The following is a 9,210-nucleotide window of genomic DNA, read 5'->3' on the forward strand; positions in this document are numbered from 1 at the left end:
AGACAAGCGGTTCCAGGACTGTACTTATGTACCGGCTCTATCATCAGTGGTCGGTCCATTCATGCACACCAGTCATCTCTGGTGTCTCCTCATCGGGGGCCGCCTCCTCCTTATCTATCTGTGTCGGTTGAGCCGGTCCAGCCTAGGCATCTCTGAATGGCGGTAGAAAAAAGGATTCATATAACACTAAAACTCGAACGTGCCCGACTCAGGTAAAAGAGCAACCTTCGAATAGGGGTCATAAGGCACGTGCTCAATCAGGAAAACAGTAATTGAACTAGGTGATGCTGTCACAAGGGTCCGATCCCAAGGCGGCAAGTCAGCGCTGGGAAAAAGACTAAGAGTAAAAAAAAGAAAAATGAGAAAAGACCAAAATCTCTCACTGGAACAAAGCCTCACAAATAACAGGATCTAGGACGACAAGCTCCAGTATAATAGGCTCACGGCGATAGGCTCATGCAATATAGACTTATCTTGGTGTGGGGGCTCATCAACTCCTCCTCCTTTGTGAGCGAGTCCGTCATTAAGTACACCATACAGTGGTGGTGGTGGCTCATCAAAGGCGAAATAGTGATGACTGATCGTCGCTATAAAACTGCTAAAATCTACATATACTACTCTTCTGATCCTCGTTCTCTCGATATGCAGCGGCACCAACAAAACTGCCCAGTCTTGTCATTACAGCGGTAAATGTGGAATCAACATGTATAATGGCTTCAACATCATCGATCCCGTAAGGCGTAGCCTCCTTCCAATGTCGGTGGCAGTGTGACAGAAATTCTCCTAATGTATCGCCTTTTCTTGGCCCGTACTCTCGGATCCATCTTCGCATTGCTTCACCAAGACGTCGCTGCATCTTGGTACTTTTCAGTCAGCCACATCCTCATTCTCGTTCTCGTTTGATACGGTGGTGCATCGGCTACAATAGCCTTAATATCTCTCCATATACTCCACAATCATGGGCTCATTTCTTACTTCATCACCTCAGACGGTTCCGCCATCACAACAATATATATCTCATTAGTAAATCAGGCTCAACTCACTACATGAAAGTAGTAAGGAACAGTAGTAAACTCTCACCTCGATAAGCCGGAGGAGATGGGCGCTGGGGTTTTGTTTCAAACTTACTTTTATTGACGAAGCTGTCGTTTGATCTTTGTGCAAATAAATACTCCTGTTCCCACAACTAGACTAGCTAGCGGTAAGTCCAGAGTCGAATCCACAGGGAACTGAGCAGTAACTTCTCCTGCAAGGGTGTCACTAAAAAGGTTTTGTTTTCTGCAGTATTCTGACCAAAACGTGGTTATGGGCAGAACGGGTATCCAACCTAAACTGAAATAATCAAAGGAGATAAATCAAATAACAAAACGATTCTGACTTGGGTTCAAATCACTAAACATGAATTAACACTCGATCATTGGTGCAAAGATAAATCACTATACTCGCATACCAGTGGTTATAGGCATAAGAATTGATGTGCCCCTATTGTCACTTGTCACGCACACAACAAACCCCTTACCCAATCTATCCTTTCAGTTTATGATCCCTTAGAAGGGTCAACTAATGGAAATCAACTACCCCATGCAACATCCACGCTCTCTGCGATGGCCTATCGCTAGTTGTGCTTTGCCCAGAATGCTTTAGGAACTAGATAAACCCACTTGACTCTTACACCGATATTTCACAGCAGTCACGGCTCCAACACCAGTTGTACTATTTTGGAGGTCGATAGCAACTTGCCTTATGCCCAAATTATTACTTGTGGTCAGAACTTCCTAGTTAACTAGTGATCAATTAATTAACCAAGTTGTTACAACCTTTTTGGAATCAAACCTAGTGTATCGGGAATATGCTCATATAGTTGTTATGCCCAAATTAGACCTCTCGAGTTTATTCATTCATGCTTAGATCATCTTCCCCAAATCAGAATATAAACTTAGCCAATCATAACGTAGATAACATAAGCAAAAGATATAAAGGAAAACATAACTGGAATTGAAATTACTTAAATGAAAATAAAAGTACCTACGGCCGAAAGTGCCGTGGAAAACATAAACAGTAAAGTATGAGAAAATGCCCACAGCTTGGGCTAGCTTCCACTCTAAAACAATGCACAACAGGACGGAATTTCAGCACCCGTTGGCTTGTGAAGCTCTTCGGGTATTTATAAGAGTCATTAGGGTTCGAAGGCCCAGCCCATGACTTGCGGCCGGATCCATGCAAGCATGGAGATGCGTATCCTTTTTCAGACCTAATCTTCGTGAAGATATGTTTCCTTTTGGATAAGGCTGTGGTTTGGCCTTATCGGTCTCTTTTGGATAGCTGCCGCCTTCCGCCTTTTTCGGACTCCTACTTGCAATCCTTCCTCGCTCGTCTGTTGTGCCTCCATCTTCTCTTGCCTTTCTTCCTTCTCTTGCCTGCCAGCTCTCGTGCGGTACTTATGGGCATAAGGGAAAATCTTCCCTCCAAATCCCTTTGCTTCTGGCACATACCTCTTTCACGAGAGGTGACAGCGCTTTCGACCCCTGGAGTGCTTCGGAGAATTCTTCTGCTCGGCTGATTCCACTGCTCGGAGGATTCCGCTGCTCGGATAATTTCTCTGGCGAAGCCGACTTCTCTGCGCTAGCGGTCAGAGGAATCACTTCCCCGCTGGCGTTAGAGGAATCGCTTCCCCACTGGCGTAAGAGGAATCGCTTCCCCGCTGGCGTCAGAGGAATCGCTTCCCCGCTGGTGGTCAGAGGAATCGCTTCCCCGCTGGCGGTCAGAGGAATCGCTTCCCCGCGGGCTTCCAGAGGAATGACCTCCGCTCTGGCTCTTCTCTTCTCTAGTCCCCTTGAATCCTCTGGCATTTTTCTTCTCCGGCATTTTGGCTCCTCTTTTCCACAAGCTGGTCCTGCCATTGAACTACGCCCTGCCGGGCGACCAAACGACACAAACACAAGGAAAAAGACTCGATCTAGACTTAAAACAAACACAAAACCAGAGTACAAACCTGGGCTCATCAGGCTCTATCATCAGTGGTCGATCCATTCATGCACACCAGTCATCTCTGGTGTCTCCTCATCGGGGGCCTCCTCCTCCTTATCTATCTGTGTCGGTCGAGCCGGTCCCGCCTAGGCATCTCTGAATGGCGGTAGAAAAAAGGATTCATATAACACTAAAACTCAAACGTGATCGACTCAGGTAAAAGAGCAACCTTCGAATAGGGGTCATAAGGCACGTGCTCAATCAGGAAAACAGTAATTGAACTAGGTGATGCTGTCCCAAGGGTCCGATCCCAAGGCGGCAAGTCAGCGCTGGGAAAAAGACTAAGAGTAAAAAAAAGAAAAATGAGAAAAGACCAAAATCTCTCACTGGAACAAAGCCTCACAAATAACAGGATCTAGGACGACAAGCTCCAGTATAATAGGCTCACAGCGATAGGCTCATGCAATATAGACTTATCTTGGAGTGGGGGCTCATCAACTTCTCCTCCTTCGTGAGCGAGTCCGTCATTAAATACACCATACAGTGGTGGTGGTGGCTCATCAAAGGCGAAATAGCGACGACTGATCGTCGCTATAAAACTGCTAAAATCTAAATATACTACTCTTCTGATCCTCGTTCTCTCGATATGCAGCGGCACCAACAAAACTGCCCAGTCTTGTCATTACAGCGGTAAATGTGGAATCAACATGTATAATGGCTTCAACATCATCGATCCCGTAAGGCGTAGCCTCCTTCCAATGTCGGTGGCAGTGTGACAGAAATTCTCCTAATGTATCGCCTTTTCTTGGCCCGTACTCTCGGATCCATCTTCGCATTGCTTCACCAAGACATCGCTGCATCTTGGTACTTTTCAGTCAGCCACATCCTCATTCTTATTCTCGTTTGATACGGTGGTGCATCGGCTACAATAGCCTTAATATCTCTCCATATACTCCACAATCATGGGCTCATTTCTCACTTCATCACCTCAGACGGTTCCGCCATCACAACAATATATATCTCATTAGTAAATCAGGCTCAACTCACTACATGAAAGTAGTAAGGAACAGTAGTAAACTCTTACCTCGATAAGCCGGAGGAGATGGGGCGCTGGAGTTTTGTTTCAAACTTACTCTCAAACTTAGTTTCAACCTAGCCTAAGAATTCAAGTTAGGCTAGACTCAATCTCAAATTCTCAATCTCAAGGACTTAGTCTCAAAGATGAATGGAATAAAAAAGGGTTGACTCAACTCAAGGATAATCAAAATCACAAATTTAACTCAATCAAGGAGTTTTAACTCAATCAAAGAGTTTTAACTCAATCGAGAAAGAAACTCAGAGCAAACGACCTGCTCTGATACCACTCTGTCGCAGCCCGACGCCTAGCCAGTGATAGCGTAGACCAGGTATCGATACGACTAAATAAATTAATAAGGTAAAAAGAGAAAACTAGATCGAACGTCAAGCGGAAGCAATCACTGAAACGTGATAAACCAAGAAAGATGACATCATCATCAATAAAAATATGATTGCCTTTATAACTTTTAAATCATCGAGATTCTTGTCAACCTTTACAAAGTAGACATAGCTAATTACTCACAATGACTCGGGATATACAGAGTATCGCAGCAAAATGCGAACAGACTATATGTATGAAGACATATAGCCGGGAGTAAATTTATTGATTAAGTTCAAAATAAACCTCAACATCTTGATGTTACCGCAAGGAAAATAATTACGGTATAATGACGATCATCCGAAACAAAACCCCTGCCAGCACCAGTCCAATCTCCCTCCTCGCTTATCCTGCACGTTTAGAAATACATGCAGGGCTGAGTACAGAATACTCAGTGCACATATGCCGAAAAATCAATGAAAACTAGCTCTTAGAGCTATAGATTGAACTTGCCACATAAGAAACACACGAGGATTTTACTCAAAAGAACCCATGTAAGCAGTTAACAATCATAAACATCATAAATAAATGACCAGTCAAAATTCTCGTTATGTATGTACCACATCTATAAATCATCATCATTTAAGGTACTGAGAAGTAGGCCTCCTTCTCAAGTACCGTGACCGGCCGACCCGAAGGACAGCTCACGGTCACCTCTGTGTACACAATCCCGCTTGTGGCAGGACCCGAATTCGTCTCATCAGTAGAGGATGACATACAGGCTCGTCGTCATCAAAACGTGGCAAGTCAATTAGTTCAACATCAATAAATCTCAAAATATTTATCAGACTCATAAACATCATCAACAGTAATAATTTTCATCAAACTGAAATTGACAGTTAAATCACAACCAGAGATTTTGATTTTTCAAAAATAGTAAACATTGCCGAAATGACTTGAAATTTTGTGGGTAGATATATAACACATTAATATCTTTACCATAAAAATTTGGAAGGCAAAACGTCAGGGGAAACTACTGAGAAGGGTGACTCTAAGGTCTGTTGCTTCCAAACTTTCGGTAGAAAGTTGCAGTTGGAGTTTTGTATTTTGAAAGGGTAGCAAACGATGTCCAAAAGACTTGAAATTTTACATGGACGTTCATAACACTTTGATATACTCACCATAAATATTCAATATTTTTGGGTATCAAGAACCCTGTAGAAATTCATCAAGTCAGTAGCTTTTTAAAAGTTTTTAAAATAACTCATCAACTTGCCAACTTTAAGCATATAGCCAACTATACTCTATCTTTCATCAAACTAACTCACTTCAATCTTCATCAAACACCTTTAATCATCATTCTAATCCATCAAACATCATCTCAACAATCTCAAAAGCTCATACATAACCAAATCAACAATCCATCCATGAACTTCAAACTTCTCAAAATCATGTAACCTAACTCATCTAAAAATTCACATATCGATTTAAATCCATCCTTTGCATATAGAAATGGACTAAATAGGATCTCAATAGCATGAATATAATCTCAATTTAAGATTAGATGATGAACTTTTTTTGAAGGGGTATGAACCCTAATTTTCGAAAATTGCAAGAATGAAGTGGATGATGTTTTCTTGCTTGATCTATCAATATATACTCATCTCTAACTCAAATATAATTAGATCTAAGTAAATCTAATACTTACTCAATGATTCTTGAGTAGAATAATAAAATCCTCCTCTTGACTTCAAGCTTTAGAATCCCTCCAAAGTTGCTCTTAATTCAAGGATCAAAGATGTTTAAAGCTTGATTTAATGGATATCTATGGTGTAGATATGATTTGAGAAGCTTGGAAATTATCCTTCAATGGTGATAGTGAGAGAAAGAAGTGAGGGAGAAGAGAGAGGGGAGAGTGGCGTGAGAAATGAGGGGGGGGGGGGGAGAGGAGAGATGAATTTGTTTTGTTTGATTATCAAACTTACTCACTAAGTCACTTTGCTCAAATAAATGCTCATAAATTCTCATTTAATGCTCACACATGTGGATGATCCACTTGCACTAATTATCTCTTAGCTAATTAATAAATAATGTGTCGGAGTGGTAAAATGTGTAGTAAAGTGTAGTAAAAATAATTAAGTTAAGAATAGTGGTTCATTAATAAAATCATAATCAATCATCAAGTAATTGTGTGACTAAAATAATAATAATATAATTAGTGCACACATAAATCACGTCACATCAATCTCAGAAAATAAACTCCGAGAAATTTCGTTAGCAAAATCTATAATATAGATAGTAACTTTACTACTCACCGATTAAAATTAATTCGTTCGTTACGAAATTTAAAATTAATCTCGTGCTATTATGCTCAAGAAAATCATAAATCACTCCATCACAATACACATGTATCAAGCAGTCACATAACAATTAATCAAATAATCTCACCCAAAACGTAACATCACAATCTCACGTCAATTTAGGCGTCTCTCAAATACGACTCTTCTCTCTATAGAAATTCTCACTCACTAATCTTGGCTCTATTTCTAGTCAGGTATCATCATAAAATCTACACTCTTGACCATCTCAAAATAATTATGCTTCCTCTATCGAAAATAGAATCTATATCCTCATCCCAGTTCAATCAGCATCTCTATCAAAACTCATTCTCTCAAAGTAATTCATTCACTAGTTCCATCATCAGAATTCTAGAATACTCATATCTCAATCTATTGAGAAACTTCATCTCCGTCTTAAGCTACTGCTAATATCTCAGTGCTCATAATAGTGTCTCGATCCTATCAATCATAGGGTAAAAAAATTACGGGGTGTTACAAGGGGACCTGGCGCGCATTCGCCAACGTCACTGACGTAATCTGGCATCTGAAGTGACATACTCTGTCGTACCATCCTCTCCCTGCTCCCTCTGATGATGATTTAGAAATCTTTAATAGACTTAACTTCCTCCACTCTGTAAAACCATTTATTTGCAAGAATTTAGTGGAGAATAGTTCAGCCCTGGTGGCTCACGGGCTGTTCTCCCGTTTCCCCGAATCCAAGATAGGTAATTAATGAAATTATCTCTGCTATCTCTTAACTTGGTGTGTGTGACGATAACATATACTGTGACAGCCCATACTTGGGGAAATATAGAAATGTAATAAATAAAAGGACTTATTATAATGGAAGTTATTGATGACATAAAATGAGTTTATAGTACGAAAAATCCTCAAGGGTTCGAATAGGTTTAGTTTCGCAGTCTCTAATATATAACATCAAACATGTGCAGCAAAATGAGAATAACGAGTCTGGGCTCAACATAGTTAGGCAATTCATTTATTTAGTAATATAGGATAGGGCAACCCTGAAGTAGGTAGTAGATTTGATGGGAGACACACTCTCCAGCTCAGCACCGTGCACGTCAATCGCCTACCCTGAAAATATTTGAAAAGAATTTGGGCTAAGTACTAGTGTACCACCTAGTGTTGGATTTGTATACTGAAAGCAAGAACTTTTATGCTTGTATACAATGATTCCTGAGTTCACTATCTAATCTCCTATCTGAATTGTTCATAATTGCATATGTATGTCCAATTATCTCTATATAAGTAGATTATATGGTGTGTTGTAGATCACATAAGACCATATAATTGGAATAACCTTATGAGACATAAAATTGATCAGAGCCGAGACGACTCTAGGACTAGTCGTTGGTTTAGGCTGCAGTATAGATGGAAGGAGTTTGTCTTGACTATTTGTCTATACTAGTACGTCGTAACGTATTGATAGGATCACAGTGAGATGTATTCTTCTATCTGACATATGTGAACGATCAAGATCTCAGTGACTTAATAAGATCTTAATACTAATAAGGTTTCAAATATATATGTTGATTCGTGTATCGCTTTGATTTACTATGGGTGAGAGTTATATATTAACTTGAGTACTCTATATCTTGGGTGATAGCGATTAATATATGATATTTGGTTATCTGTATTAGTACCCGTATCCGGTATAGGATAATGACATCCCCTTAAGGAGCTCAAAAGGTTTATTGCGTTAAACCCTGCAGGTTGATTAAGTTCAGACGCAATAATAAGGGTTGAGTGGTACTACTTAAGGATTACAAACAGATTATTTAATATAAGTTGTCAGAGCTTTAATTAATTAATGGATGTCGGATATTATAAATACGAATGTCTAATAAGTCTAAATACAAGCCCGACTCATCATCGGTAATAAATGGGTAAGTCAATATTGATTCTCTAGTGGAATGAATTAATATATTTATGAATTAATTGTGATCTGGGCTGATCATAAGAATTAATTCATTTGAGGCCCATCTTTATTCCTTGTATCTGATCCCTGGACTGGCCCAAAGTCTCCTAAGCCCAGTAGGAGTCGCCTACTACAGTTATTAAGGCCCTAGGTCTGTGTTTTGTCTTTAAATACATATATTTGCTCTCAGCATAAGACACAAAAATTAGAGTTTTAGATAGCAGAGCAATAAGGAGGCGCCAGCTGTAGGGGTCAAATTCTCTGGGAGATCTCATAGTTCGTTATCCATTCAACGTTGGAAACTGAGCGGGATACAGTTCAGAAGATCTGAGCTAGAGTCAGATTTTTGCTGGAAACCAAGTTCTGGCAGTCTCCGAAAAATAGCCCTAACATCCTCTACAGAACTTCGATTGAGGTTAAATAGGCGGTCACAGAAAGCTCTTTCAAAGACGAAGAATTCGTATTTCTGTAAAAAATACGATTGGAGGTCGTTTGAGGGGTCAAACGGAGCGTTGAAGTTGGCTGACCTGTTCAGTGATGAATTAGGTCAGAACTGGAGTCTTTTGATT

General features: G+C 40.2%; 1 long non-coding RNA gene across 1 annotated transcript; it reads right to left on the bottom strand.

The window, feature by feature from the left end:
- Nucleotides 1-4,483: 4,483 nt before the first annotated feature.
- Nucleotides 4,484-6,328, bottom strand: LOC131016280 (uncharacterized). Its single transcript, XR_009098908.1, has 2 exons — nt 6,072-6,328; nt 4,484-4,773 (listed from the first exon to the last, which is right to left on the bottom strand). It is a non-coding gene; the product is annotated as an uncharacterized LOC131016280 (long non-coding RNA).
- Between the last annotated feature and the right edge of the window lie 2,882 nt (nt 6,329-9,210).

The sequence above is a fragment of the Salvia miltiorrhiza genome, chromosome 1 (genome assembly GCF_028751815.1).
Source record: "Salvia miltiorrhiza cultivar Shanhuang (shh) chromosome 1, IMPLAD_Smil_shh, whole genome shotgun sequence".
In the NCBI taxonomy this organism is placed as follows: domain Eukaryota; kingdom Viridiplantae; phylum Streptophyta; class Magnoliopsida; order Lamiales; family Lamiaceae; genus Salvia; species Salvia miltiorrhiza.